This window comes from Pseudorca crassidens, chromosome 1, assembly GCF_039906515.1.
Source record: "Pseudorca crassidens isolate mPseCra1 chromosome 1, mPseCra1.hap1, whole genome shotgun sequence".
Taxonomy (NCBI): Eukaryota; Metazoa; Chordata; class Mammalia; order Artiodactyla; family Delphinidae; genus Pseudorca; species Pseudorca crassidens.
In genome coordinates, this window is record NC_090296.1 from 152,736,415 (window position 1) to 152,751,311 (window position 14,897).

General features: G+C 43.4%; 1 protein-coding gene across 16 annotated transcripts in view; it reads left to right on the forward strand.

Annotated features, from left to right (window-relative positions):
• Positions 1-978: 978 nt before the first annotated feature.
• The window catches only part of ZMYND11 (zinc finger MYND-type containing 11), a 137,013-nt gene continuing 123,094 nt past the window's right edge, over positions 979-14,897 (forward strand). For 4 of the 16 annotated variants that reach the window (XM_067699574.1, XM_067699630.1, XM_067699660.1 and 1 more), the window contains exon 1: positions 1,276-1,479. The gene's annotated coding sequence lies outside the window, so the exon portion shown is untranslated. The other 12 variants (XM_067699650.1, XM_067699685.1, XM_067699705.1 and 9 more) reach the window with 9 other exon arrangements.

The following is a 14,897-nucleotide window of genomic DNA, read 5'->3' on the forward strand; positions in this document are numbered from 1 at the left end:
GCAAAACCAACGTAGAATGAGAGAGAATATCTGTGTACAAAAATAAAAATGATGGCTAAAAACTTTGATTGTAGAAAAATGTGCAGTTAGGGTTAGTGACTTCTTTCCTAAAATGTAAGTTTCCTTTTATACATATATGATGTTTTCCTTGAGTGGCCTCTGTGAAGTATATAGAATCATGCAGTCCTCTATTTTACAGATGACTTAAAAAAAAAGATGATTTACTTAAAGCTATTCATTGTTAGAATTCCTGGTCCCGCATTCAAACCAGGCATGTCTTGATTTTTTTCTGACATCTTTTAATCCCTCTGCTCGATTTTAATGGAATATATTTATCCATACAATTAAAATGAGTTTAAATTATTTTGTGATGTCTCTTGAGATAACCAAAATCTCTCTGGGATGTATTAGAACCAGGGCTATGAAATGCTATGTTTCTTCCACAGGTGTACATCATAGAACTCCTATTCAAGTACCACCCATTTCTAAATTCTAACTTAGAGACCAGCTGTGAAAGATTGTTGAATTGGATTAGAATCCCCAAATTTCTTGGACAAGTGTCTTCCGGTGATTTTCAGGTATATATGTCCAAAGAGAATCAGAGTAGGAAGTTTTGGCTGATAGGTCTTCCTTCTAAACTTCTATGGACAAAGGTCATTAGAGAAAATATGTGAATCTATTAAGTATGCTTATCTGAGACTTTCTTAATCCACATATGAGGATCTTCTCCTTAGATCTAGAATTACAAACTAAGAAAGATAACCTTCTCCTTACACAAATTGGTAGTGTTTTTGCCAAAAAGGTAATGGGTGGTCCCGTTCTTTCTGAAGTCCTGTTTGTGCACGTATGGAATGAGGAATTCAGCATATTCCCGCAATTTGTGTCGCTGACAGATTTTAAAAGGTATTAACACCATTTTACCGATCTTGCCAATTAAAAAATTAATGCTCCTCCAAGACTTTGCCGTTCCGACGGTGACTCTAGGCAGGTACGAGGCACACGAAAGCAGGCGTCGGCCGGGCAGTGCCCGCAGCCGCGGGTCCGAGCTGACGATGCTGCGGGTGCCGGATCTTTGTGCGCTCCGCTCCCGGCTCCCGCGTGCCCGCACGTACGTAGCTTTCACGTGTGTGTTGATATGAAGTGCATGTGTGGATATGTAAGAATATGCTCAAATTTGGGGAGAGGCGCGGAGCACAGGACGGCGGGAAGGTGGGTGTGGGCGTGCACGGCGGGCCGGGCCGGGAGGGAGCCCGCGCCGAGCCCGAGCCCGAGCCCGCAGCGCGGCCGGCCGGCGGGCCACACAATAAAGCCCGGGGGCGGCGGGCGGGCGGCGGTGAGGAGGCCGGGCCGGCGAGCGGCCGCCCCGCTCAGCCCGCCATGTGAGCGGCGCCGCGGCCTCGCAGGACGCAAACTTTCCCGGCGGCGGCGGCGCCTCAACTCCGCGCCCGGCCACGGCCCGCCGCTCGGCGAGGAGACACCGTAAGTGCGGCGGCGGGGCCTCAGCGCTTCCCTCGCCGGGTGCTTGCGAGTTTCTGTGGTGGAGGCTTGTAAACATGGCGCCCCTGAGGCGCGGAGCCGGAGCGGGCAGGCCGGGTCCGCGGAGCCGGGGAGCCAGGGAGGAGGCCGGGCCCGTGGAGCCGGAGGTGGGGAGGTCGGGGAGTCGGGGCGGGCGGCAGGGAGGCCGGGTCCGCGTAACCGGAGGCGGGGAGGCCGGGGAGCCGGCGCGGGCGGCAGGGATGCCGGGCCCGCGGTGGCTGGGAGGCCGGGAGACCGCAGCCCCCCCGCTCTTCGCCGGCCCTGGCCCGGAGGAGGCGGCGGCGGCGGGAAGGAGGCGGCGCGGGCGGCGGGCCGGGCGCGGAGGGGGAGGGCCGGGCGCGGCGGCGGCGGCGGCGAGGACCGTCCGGAGCATAATGGTGGGAGACGCTCGGCCTCGGTGGCGGGGCGGGGGCGGGGGCGCGGGCGGGGTGTCCGAGGCGGGGTGTTTGTGGAGCTCGGGCCCGGCTGCAGCTTCTCGGGCCGCGGGCGTGACCGCTGCTCGCCCCCTGCAAACAGCGCCGAGTGAACGGCGGAGCTTTGTTTGCGTCGGGCAGGGGCCTGTTGGTCTGCGGGGGTTCGGCTGCGCACCCCGCCTTCGGCCGGCCGCGGAAGGGCGGCCCTGCAGGAGGAGGAGGCCCCGCAGGAGCAGGACGGCGCGGGGCCTTCACGGGCCGCGAAGCCGGGGAGTCGCGTGAGCGCCGCCCGCCGGGCCGGTCCTCCCCGCGCGCCCAGGCCTCGGGGCCAGCGGTTCGGCTCGGGGTCCGCCGGGACGCGGCCCTGTGAGTTTGGGGGCGGGTGGGGGGCGGGCGTCTGCCTTGACGGCTAGTTGTTGGGAGCGAAGGCCGCGGCTGGGCAGGGTGGTCCCTAAGGGCCCAGGCGAGGCCTGGTCCCCGGGGCTGGTAACGGGCGGCAGCGAGGCCTCCGCCTCCTCTGCAGATCCTCCCGGGCCCCCAGGACCGCCTAAGTGTCCGCCACCCATCCCGCCGGGCGTCCGGAGGGGAGCTAAGCTGGGGCGCAGCAGCCGGCCTGGGACCCCGAACTTCCGCGTGGACTGTCCCCTTACGCTTTTCTGGCCCAGCGCTGGAGGCGCTCACGGTGTGTCCGTGGTGCCCGGTGTTATGTACGGTGGGGGTGTGATACCCAGTGTGTCCGTGGTGGTCGGTGTTACATACCGTGTGGTCATGGTGCCCGGTGTGTCCGTGGCGCCTGGTGTTATATGCTGTGTGTCGGTGTTGCCCAGTGTGCACCTGGTATGTGGTGGGGCATGATTCCTAGTGTGTCCATGCTGCCTGGTGTGTCCGTGGTCCCGAATGTGTGCCTGGTGTTGTATACTGTGGGAGCATGCATGATACCCGTTGTGTTTCTGGTGCTCGGTGTGCACCTGGCACTTGGTGTTATACATGGTGGGGATATCATACCTGGTGTGGGCATGGTTCCTGGTGTCACATATGGTGTGTGCATGGTACCTAGTTTGTCTATGGTGCCTGGTGTTATATACGGGTCCACATGGTTCCCGGTGTGGGCATGTCATACCCGGTGTTACATACTGTGTGTTCATGGTGCTTCGTGTGCGCTTGTGGGGTGTGTACATAGTATCCGGGGTCCTGTGAACTCAAAGCAGGTACCCTGTTGAGGGATGGGTGCCTGAAGGTTGGAGGGGGCCCGCTTGGGTCAGATTTTTAGAGGCCCACAGGGCTTACTGAGGTTTAGGTCCTGGGTCCTCTGGTCTGCCTCACCCAGGTGTTCTGCATCCTACAGTAAGCGGTGTGCTGTGGAAACGAGACTGCTTAAAAATAATTTAGTCTGTTTAAGAGCATAAAGTAAAACGTTTTTCTTTTAAACCGAGAAATGTAGTGGTTGTACCTTAGTAATTATGGGATGCATAACCTTTTCAGGCTTTTGGGTCATTGATTCTAATTAATGGTTTGAAGTTAGCAGAGAGATAGTCTTCGTTGTCCTTTAAAAGTTTGAGTGCTTTCTGGTAAGCAGGGTCACCTTTGTGACTTTTCTGAATTCTAACTTGAACAAGCAGGAGATAAAATATGAATTTTGTACAGGCATGTTATTTTCTTTGTCTTTAGCGTTGATTAGTCATTATTTTGGTGGACTCTTCTTTATAAGATGGCCAAGTTAGAGAATCAGAGGTCAGAAAATATGGTCTGTGATTATGGCATAATCAATAAAATATTTTTCTTGCTTAACTCCATGCATGATTGACAGAGGATCTCTATTGTGGTACTTTTTCCCTGTAGATGTTGTTCATATGTTTCCCCTTAGATGTTGTTCATATGAAAATGGAATCTCCCTTTTACATTTTGTAATTGGGCAGTTTATTTTTTCAGTTACCTGTTGCAAGGTGGTTAAATAAACATATGTAAGTGCTCCCAGCTTTACAAAGAAAGATCAATTAAAATGTTAAAATTATCTCCTTAGTTCGTATGCATTGTTCTTAGGATATCATTACGTTGATACTTTGAGTGTATGGCATCTTGCATGTTTCCGTGAATTGACCTGTGTTTTTTTGAACTCTCACCTTTTTGTAACAGTATCCACTTTTCCTTTAAGGGTTGTTCAGGTAGTGTATAACAGAGACATTCATACCCTTTGGCATACCTAAATTGAGACACTGATTGAAGCTAATTAAGAATTGTAACATTTGTAATAAAGTATCAAATACTGTCCTACTGTTGCTTAAAGCCCTAAACCTCTGGTATCAGATTTTGTGTACCTACCCGTACCATCCTTCAATTGAATTCTCCATAGAAAAAATTTAAGCCAAGAGGCTGTATCTGGAAAAAAGGAGAAAATGTTAAGGAGAAGAGTCTGACTTAAAGAAAAAAAAAAAAAAGTTTCACTGTTTGAAAACCTTAACTTGGACTTAACGTTGAATTTTTTACAGCTTGATTAGATTTTTGTAATTTGATTGGAGGTAGTATAGCAACATGAGTTTGAGGCCAGGTGACTTGGGTCTGAATCTCACCTCTGTCATTACTAGCAGAGTGATCTTGGGCAAATTATTTAAACTTGCCATGCCTGGTCTCAATTTACCCATCTGAAAAACAAGGAGTTTAATTGCTATCTGTATCTCTTACCTGAAGACTTTCAGTTACTTTGTTTCAGTGGCATTGTCAACATTTCAAAACAATAGTAAATCTGCTTTCGTACAGTGATTCTGTGAAGATCAATAGTGGTCTGAAGGTCCTCCGTATCATCAGTGGTCTGTCTTCCTTTGGTCTTGATTTTTGAAATGTTTTTGTATCCACAAGTTTATAACATAAATGAGTACCATGATGAAAATAGGCATCATATATTGTATGTTTACCAAGTGTCAGCCATTGTGCAAAGTTCTTTACATACACTATCCCACTTCTAAAAATCATACACATGATCATCTTAAAAGCATAGCAGTCTTCCTTTTAATTGTGTAAGGTCCCACCTCCTTGTAGCACACCCACACCCCTCAACACACATACATACTCTCTATAATAAGAAGTGAGTGAACTATCAGTAGTAGTTTTTTGAGAGAATATGATCCATATAACATACAGGCTTGAGAATCTCTGTGATAAGAGGTGAAATGATAGAAATGAACATAATGGAAGGGAGATACAAATTGAAATCTAAATACCCAGCAGTATGATGTAATATCTCACATGTAGTATCTTAAACATATGTGCTGCCTTAAGGAAAGATCTTTGTGTGTGTGTGTGTGTGTGCCTAATACTGATTTTCCGCTTAGAAAATTCTTGGAAAGCTATTTACAGGCATACCTCAGAGATACCATGGGTTCTGCTCCAGACCACCGCAGTAAAGGAGATATCACAATAAAGCAAGTCATGTGAGTTTTTTGGTTTCCCAATGCATATACAAGTTATATATACACTATACTGTAGTCTGTTAAGTGTGCAGTAGCATTATGTCCAAAAACCAGTGTACATACCTTAATTAAAAAATACTTTATTGCTAAAAAATGCTAACCAACATCTGAGCCTTTAGTGAGCTTTAGTAGTCACATCAAAGATCACTGATTACAGATCACCATAACAAATACAGTAATAATGAAAAAACTTAAAATGTTGCAAGAATTACCAAAATGTGACACAGAAACACAAAGTGAGCCAATGCTGTTGGAAAAATGGCACCAGTAGACTTGCTCAATGCAGGGTTGCCACAAACCTTCAGTTTGTGAAAACAGTATTTGTGAAGGCCTGTAAGGTGAAGTGCAATAAAATGAGGTATGCCTGTAGTGTGTATTGTGAAAATGCTGTACAATATTTGATATCAAATTACTTACAAATGCAAATAAACAGTATGCAAAATTTAAAAAATATTTGGAAATTAAGAAAATATTTGTAGAGACCATTATGTATTTAGTAGGGAAATTTAGCAAATTGTTAGGCTTAGGTATTCAACTCAATTTTACAAATCTAATTTATGTTCAACTAGTAAATATTTAGACATTTTTCATTGTATTTTGGGGGTTTGTTTTCTATTCATCAATACATAATGGCTAATCATTTGCCTAACTTCATGTGAAATTAAAGAAATAGACAAAGAGATTAATAGAAATGACAAAGGTAATGGAATACTGTCATATCAGCTTTTTTTTTTTTTTTTTTTTTTTGCGGTGTGCGGGCCTCTCACTGTTGTGGCCTCTCCCATTGCGGAGCACAGGCTCCGGACGTGCAGGCTCAGCGGCCATGGCTCACGGGCCCAGCCGCTCTGCGGCATGTGGGATCTTCCTGGACCGGGGCACGAACCTGTGTCCCCTGCATTGGCAGGCGGATTCTCAACCACTGCACCACCAGGGAAGCCTCCACTTGAGGATTTTTAAAAACAACTTTGTTATGATTAGTAATTCTTTTTTTTTGTTCTCCTGATACTATCTAAGCATTTAAATGAAAGATAGTCCCACTTAAAATCTTTAATATTTTTTCCTAATTTGACCTGCTTGTGTGCTAAGTAAACTTAAAATAGAATTTAAAGAAGGAAGACTCTTCCTTCCTATCCAAACATTTATCGTGTAAACAAAAGAAAGATATATACAAATAGTTAGAAATGGATTTGTTTTGAGAGCTTGTTACTTAATACCAACTTTCACAATTGGGATTTAAAATGCTATATTTTAAAAATGAGGAAGATACTGTGGTGTATTACAAGATAATCTGTCATAAATACATTGTACTTTGATTATGTACACACATTATGTCCCTTTAGAAGTCTTTGTAAGCAGTTTTTAGAAAGCTGTTTTTCATTGTAAAGGTATTGCTTGTGGCAGCACCATTGTTTGTAAAGGAAGGTGTCATTGAGCACCTACTATCCTAGGCATTTTACATACTCCTTTTAGTTCTCACAGTAGCATAATGAGGGAAGTATTTATTATAGTATGATTATATGATAAATTACAATATTATACAGCACAGTTATAAGTATTACATAACTTATAATAGACCCTAGTGCCTGGGGTCACACAGAACACATGATCAAAGGGGTATTTGAATTCACGTCTATGATTAGCAAACCTATACTCCATTAAAAAAAAAAATTATTTACTTATTTACTTCCTCCTTCCCTTCTTTCCTTCCTTGGGTCTTCGTTGCTGCGCTGGGCTTTCTCTCATTGCGGCAAGCGTGGGCTGCTCTTTGTTGTAGTGTGCGGGCTTCTCATTGCGGTGGCTTCTCTTTGTTGCAGAGCACGGGCTCTACGTGTGAGGACTTCAGTAGTTGTGGCACGCGGGCTCATTAGTTGTGGCTTGCAGGTTCTAGAGCGCAGGTTCAGTAGTTGTGGCGCGTGGGCTTAGTTGCTCCATGGCATGTGGGATCTTCCGGGACCAGGTTTCGAACCTGTGTCCCCTGCATTGGCAGGCGGATTCTTAAGCACTGTGCCACCAGGGAAGTACCCCTATACTGCACTTGGCTGCTCTTGTCTCCCTAAAACTCACCAACTTCTTGGATCTTTGTACTCATACACTGTCACCTTACAAGTATACATTTATGTCTGCAAAAGTATGGAATAGTAAAGGAACGTGAAACTATGCTTACTCTTCTTTCAAAAGTAGGAGATGGAAAGAAAATATTAGAAACCTCCTGGTAATCAGAACATCCCATACATAAAATTCTGGTTAATTCCAGTTTCACTGGTAACGACAGCTTGTAACCTAAGAACAAGCATAAATAATTGGCTCATTTTCCTGCTGTAACTATTAGCAACTCACATTATGAAGATAACTTGCCACAGGGTGTGTGTGGGGAAACTTACAATCATTATTTTAATACTTATGTATAGGAGAGAAATGTTTGAAAATATTTGAAATTAACTTTACCACTAAAGTTTTTGTGCTGCATGAGAAGGGGCAGTCATTGTCTTGAGGAATCTTTTAGTATTCCCTCTGTTGGATAAGTTCACTTTGGATTGAAATAGCTAATTTCTTGAAAGTTACTCTAAGTGCTGAGGCTTCAGGAGTCAGTAGGTGTTTATTGTCTAAAATAAAATAGTGTGAAGCATATGGTGAAGTGAGACATAGATCAACTGAGTTGTAGCATGCCCAGGTTCAGATTGTGTTGATGCTCATCAGCGGGGATATTACATAAGGTTTTCTCATATTTAATAGTTATAGAAAGATTTTTTAAAAAAAGTCTTTTAATAAAGGCTAAAGTATCTCAGCTTGAAAGCTATTATGAACGCTTTATTTTTTTGTAGATTCTTGATTTATCTGCTTGTTGATTGCTTTTCTGTCTCAAAACTGTATCTGAAAAATGCTGTTAGGGAGATCAAGTTCTTAATTTTCAGCTGAGTTTTGACATGGAGGCCATCTCAAATTAGTATTGAATATAAATACTTAAGCTGGCCAGTACTTGTGGTAGGAACAAGTGAGATTGATTTATTTGGGCTTGCCATTGATACCATATTTACAAGGTTTTGGAGCATTTTATTTACTATTAGAGATGTTATCTTTTTAAATTGTAGAGGATATAAAGTTTAAAGTGGTTTATTTTTCTACTGCACTTATAATTTAACATTTCTTTTATGTTTAAAAATGCCACACTTAGTGTAATGTCAAAACACCTGATCATTTATTTTGAAATAACATATTTTCTTATTCTGCACATATATTTTCTACACATACAGTTCTGAAGAAGCCTCTCGATTGTGATGAGTGTTCGTGTTAGATTGTTTTAGTTAAGAAACTTACACTTGAGTAATTTGAAAGTTAAATTTTATTTTCTTATGATTATTAAAATAAACCTAGCTTTAGTCTCAGTTATTTCCGAGTGAATTAAAAGTTGAACAACCACCAATCCAGTTTAAAGTTAGACTTTCTCTTGATTTATTTGCATATTTTAAACAAATGCTAACCAAAAAGATACTGTTGTAAGCCTTGAAATAGTACTTGCATCTTATTCTTTTAAATAAATTCTTTGGGATTTTGGATGACACATGGGAAGCTCTTGATGGTACACTGGTTCTCAGTCATGACTGAGCATCTGAATTACTTTTTTTTTTTCTTTTTTGCGGTACGCAGGCCTCTCACTGTTGTGGCCTCTCCCGTTGCGGAGCACAGGCTACGATGCGCAGGCTCAGCGGCCATGGCTCACGGGCCCAGCCGCTCCGCGGCATGTAGGATCTTCCTGGACCGGGGCACGAACCTGCGTCCCCTGCATTGGCAGGTGGACTCTCAACCACTGTGCCACTAGGGAAGTCCTACTTTTTTTTCTTAACAAAAGCATTAAGTCAGAATCTCTGGGGATGGGTCTGGGCTCTATTTTAAAGTTCCAGTTGGGATTTTTTTCTTTTTTTTCTTTTTGTGATACGCGGGCCTCTCACTGTTGTGGCCTCTCCCGTTGTGGAGCACAGGCTCCGGATGCGCAGGCTCAGCGGCCATGGCTCACGGGCCCAGCCGCGCCGCGGCATGTGGGATCTTCCCAGACCGGGGCACGAGCCCGTGTCCCCTGCATCGGCAGGCGGACTCTCAACCACTGCGCCACCTGGGAAGCCCAGTTGGGATTTTTTTTAACTTTTAAAGTTACAAATTTTTATTTTTTTAAGTAGGCCAAGTATATGTGACGACTTCTAGAAAGTTCTTTTTGTAATGGTTTATAGAAAATGATGTACTCTAAAACCTTCAGCTCTCTGTCTCAGAAATTATTTTTCAGGAATCTTATTCTTGAAGTTTCCTACACAGGATAATCAAAATAGCCTGAAAAATAAATATATCCCAGGAGAAAACCTCAAGTCTTTTCAGGTTCCTCAGAAATGCTCTGGTATTATTACTCTGCTGATGGTCAGGGAAGGTGGATAGCAAAGGTGGGGTTGGTTGGTGTTTCCTAATGGTCCTGCATTGTGTCTGAGGCAAATGATGTCCGGGGGTAGGCTGCCACCCAGTTCAGTGTCTCTGAGATTTCCTGTAGTTTGAGCAGCGGCCAAGTGTTCCTGCAGGTTGTGGAGTAAGCTTGTGACCCTGACAGGCATCAGAAGCACTTGGATGTCTTTCCCTGGGCGATTATGCCAGCCATGGTGAAGTTGTGCCTGCAGGTGATAGTGGGGCCATCTGAGGAGGTTTTCCTGGCACTGCTGTTTAGCAACCTGGGTATCCTTGGCTTTTGTCTGGATTTTAGGTGATCCTTGATATTCCTACAGATTGTGGGTGTCATTTCCACTTACAGGTTGTTCCCCAGAGATAGGGCCAGAGCAGGAGCAGATTCATTGTCTAAGCTGAGTACCAGAAGATTCTGAGGGAAGAAGCCTGTGAGCTATGAGATTCACTGTCCCTCCAGTCACTGATGGCCAGTATCTGTGTTCTCTCCTGTTCTTGCACTTCTCCCTCAGCATGCTGAGGCTTCCCAGTGGTCTTCCTGAGGACCTGTGGAGAGCCTGAGAATTTGCACGGGTTTCTCTTCCTTCCTCTCTAGTGCAGAATCCATCAGTCTTCGGAAGTCAGGGCTTTAGAGGAGGAGTGGCCTGGAGAAGCCTCATTTGACCTGGTGCTGACTGTTGGTCTTCAAGTTCTGAGCAGGTCGTTCACTCTTCTAGCCGGATGCCATAGCCTCCTCTGCAGGCCGTGTCCCATTGGCATCAGTCCTCTCGCTTTTGTCTATTTTAAAGTGTGTTAAGTCAGATTGTCTTAAATAAACATAAATTTCTCAGTTTTAGATTACCAGATATGTTCAAGAATTGGTTGCTCTTGTCAGAACTGCATTTTAAAATAGAATATTCCTATAAAATTGGACCTTGCAGAATAGAGTGGAAAATGTTAGATGGGTATACTATTACAAATTATTTTATATACTCTTTGTTCCTAAGTAGAGGTACTATTTCATAGAATGATTCTAAATATTATAATAATAGGGAGGGAAGAGGATCTGACATCTGATTCATAGGGAAAGTAATTGACTAAAAAATTTGAATTCTACCAAATGAAATGCTGAGCTGAAAACTGGTCACTGCAGTCTGCTCTGTCTCCTCAACTCAGGGAGACCACAGGCTCTGTTCCTGTTTTCTTTCCCTGCACTGTGGCCTGAAATCTGCTAACAGGCAGTATTCAGAGACAATTGTAAACCTCTCCTCATTCATTTTCCTTCTCCCAGAGCTTATGATCCTGTCATCAGGATATTTTGGAGTCTGTTCTTAGTCTAATTTTCTAGTCTTATCTCCTGTTCCCCTAAGTAAAACTTTTACTTCAGCCAATTATGTTTATTCTTTCAATAAGTGTTTTCTTTAATGCACAAGTAGTACTTTTATATTAATAATACTTTATAACTTTTGCTCAGGTATCCTCCTTTCCCCTCTGCATTCTGCCCCCAGTGCTGAAGTTAGCTTAAAATTTAATTTAAAATTTGTTGGCATTTGAGATCTCTATCAAGTTTCATCTTCTCCATCTTATTGCTATCCCACAGTGATCTGTCCCCTTACAGCATTTAAAGTTTGCCTCAACTAGTTCTTATTCTATTGCCTTTTATAATCATCTTATATTTATCTTACCTTCCTATAATTATCTTATTTTCCCAGTTCCTTGACCTGAGAACACTAACTTAAAATTTCTTTATAATACCTAGTACAGTGCTGTACATATAGTAGGTCACATAGTGCATGTAGGTAGACAAAAGAATGCCCCTTTATCTTTTCAGTGCCTACAATGTATAGACAAAACCTGAATTCTGGATGAATTTACCCTAAAACCTGCATGCTGGTAGAGGGAAACTACGGAGCTCATGACACTGTATGTAGGTTCTTGGAAACCAACATACATGGTCATCTGGGCTCTCAGACTTTCTCTGGTCAGTTCACCGTCCACTTTTCAGTAATGACTTACTAAACTTTCTTCACTTTCCTCACACCTCTCTACCCCCCATTACTCTTGTAGAGGAGTTTAGCCTCTTTTCAGAGAAGGAAGGCTTCCTGTGGGAAGTAAGTAACTTGCTTTACTCCAGATCTGCAGACATGCCTGCCCTCACATCTCCTTCTGTCATTCTCTTCACCTGTGTCTCTAGATCATCCCTTCTGAAACCTCTTACCTATCTCATTTGCATTCCCTTCTATACTTGCTCTCTTCGATTTTCATTTAGATATACTCTGACATCATCTCACCATTACAAAACAAACAAAACAAAAACAACAAAAATCTTTTCAGAACTCCACAGCCACTGCTCTGGTTTTCTTTTCTCCCCTATATAATCTTTCTCCTTTCTGAACACTCATCCAAAGAATCATCTTTCTTTTTGTTTCTGTACTTCTTCCCAGTCCAGCTTCTACATTATCAGACGACTGAAGCTGTTCCAGGGAGGTGCTGTGACTGCCAAGTTGCTGAGTCCACCTGAGCCTTTCAGCCCTCCATTCTACTTGACTTTCAGCAGCCGAGAGGCACAGTTGACCATTCCCTTCTTGAAACACTTTTTTTTTTTGTAACGCCACACTCTTTTGCTTTTCTTTAGAACCTTTGGCTGCTGCTTGTTTACCAGCTGCTCTTCTACCGCCTAGAATGAAACATGAGGTGCCCCCCACTCTGCCCTAGGACTCCTTTCTTTCTTCACTACCTGCCTCCCTCCAGAGTCTCATCCCGACTCATGGTTTCACTTACCACCAACATGGGAATAATTATTATATCAGCTAAGGTGCTTTTAGCTGGAACTTACAGAAGAACTTGACTCAAACTGGCTAATGCAAACTTATTCTCTCTTCTAACTGGAAGTCCAGAGAGAGGAAAGACTCCAGGTGACACAAGCAACGGCTCAAAGGACCATCTTTCCTTTGTCCAGCCCTCAGCATCAGCTTTATTCTCAGGCTAGTTCCCCTCAGGGCGGCAAGAAGGCTGCATCAGTTTTGGGCATCATATTAAGACCTAATGATATTTAGAGGGAGAAGAGGCCTTTTTTTAGGACTAGGAATTGGTCCTAAAAGTAGCCCTAGCACACTTCTCCCTCATTGAGTCACATAGCACTTGCTGGACTTGATGTCAGCTGATAAGGAAGATGGAATTACCATGATTGGTGCAGGCTAAATAGCTGCTGGGAGTCTAATCACTGTCTTCTGCTGAGAATTCTTCAGTGGCTTCCATTGCCCTTAGGTTAAAGTTTCAAATCCTTTATGAAAGGGTTGGCTTATGAAACTCCATGTAATCCGGTCCCTGTGTACTGTGCCGCCTGTGGTTATGGCCGTGGCCATTTTTAATGCTTATGAGATGGGATTATTTCAGAAAACAATATGCCTTCATAAACCACAACTAATAATTATTTTCTTTTTTAAAGTTTCCTGGAGACTCACTCTCCTCCCGCTCCTTCCCACTGTTTGCTCCTTGGCCTCAAAATTCTTAACACAATGTCTGTCCTAGGCAGTCATTACTATCTATTAGAAATGTGAAATGAGACCAGACTTTTTTTTTTTTTTTTTTGGTACACGGGGCTCTCACTGTCTTGGCCTCTCCCGTTGCGAAGCACAGGCTCCGGACGCGCAGGCTCAGCGGCCATGGCTTACGGGCCCAGCCGCTCTGCGGCATGTGGGATCTTCCCGGGCCGGGGCACGAACCCGTGTCCCCTGCATCGGCAGACAGACTCTCAACCACTGTGCCACCAGGGAAGACTTTTTTGACAGTACTTGTCAAGATGATGGGAAACATGTTTTACCCTAATTAAAACTCAAAGTACTTTAGAAACAGACATTGTATTAAAATAAGTATTTGGCAACTTAGCTATAGGAAGTGCTGGATTTATTTGCAGACATCAATGTCTGCTATTGCTTGTGTCTGCTGTACACATTTCAGTGTGTAAGATAATTATAAGATTTCAGATTTTCTTGCATAAATAATACTTTATACACTGTCAAAGATATTATAAGCTTTGTGATGTTTATTATAACAGTTCAATAAGACAGTATGAACAACAAGACAGGAATGTGTGTTCCCCAGTCCTACCCAGAGGCCATTGCAGCCTAAATGCCCGCTGTTCTGGATGTTTGACATTAGTGCAGGAGGAGTGCCACATGTTCTCACCCGTCCTGTGTATTTACTTTAATCTAGAAAGTGGTTATGTAATTTCTAAGTTCTTTATTCTTTTGCTCTTTCATTATGGTAAAGTAGATGTAGTTAAGTGGGACATGCTCCTTTGTTGCAGTAAAATATCCTTGTATGGACTGCCAAATAATTGAGGGTTTAAACAGTTATCGATGATTCTCATGCATTCAGAATCCAAATAATGGAAAAGTTCAGTTGCAAACTTCGGTCTCATTTCATTAATTAAAGAGATGGTAATTGTAAAGGTAAATGTATTAGGAAAAAAGAGAGGTCAGTACAGACTGAGAAAGCACCTAGACCTTGTCTGTATAAGTGTGTTGTGATTATTAATGTGCGTGAAATATAAGCCGTTATTTGAGTTGTCTACCTTTTAAATTCATTCAGATGTTTATTGAGCAAGACATGTTTCTTTTAGTATAAACTGTTTGCATTGGATAAAATTGACTCATTTTATGTTGTCTCTCTTTGACCTTGAATATGTTCAGCATGGTGCTAATAGGTGCTCTAATTCATATTCCATCAGTTCTGAAGTACAGAATTGCTATTTGTCACTTTCTTCAGATTTCACATTTACCATTATACAGTCTCCAAATTATGAGAGACTCCTCTTGAAAAACATTTTTTGAGAGATGAAGCATTCTGGTTAACTTAGCATGGGCTGGTAATAAATGAATGGCTAATTTAAAATAATTTTTAATACAAACATTATACGCCCTATTTCATAGATATCTAAGTTCCTATAAGACAGTGATTGGGTCAGTTTAAAAGCCTTATTAGGAAACGTTATGAGCTGATTATAGGGGCACAGTAATCCCTGTTCTACCATGCTGGTATTTATCCAGAGTTGGCTATCTCTAAC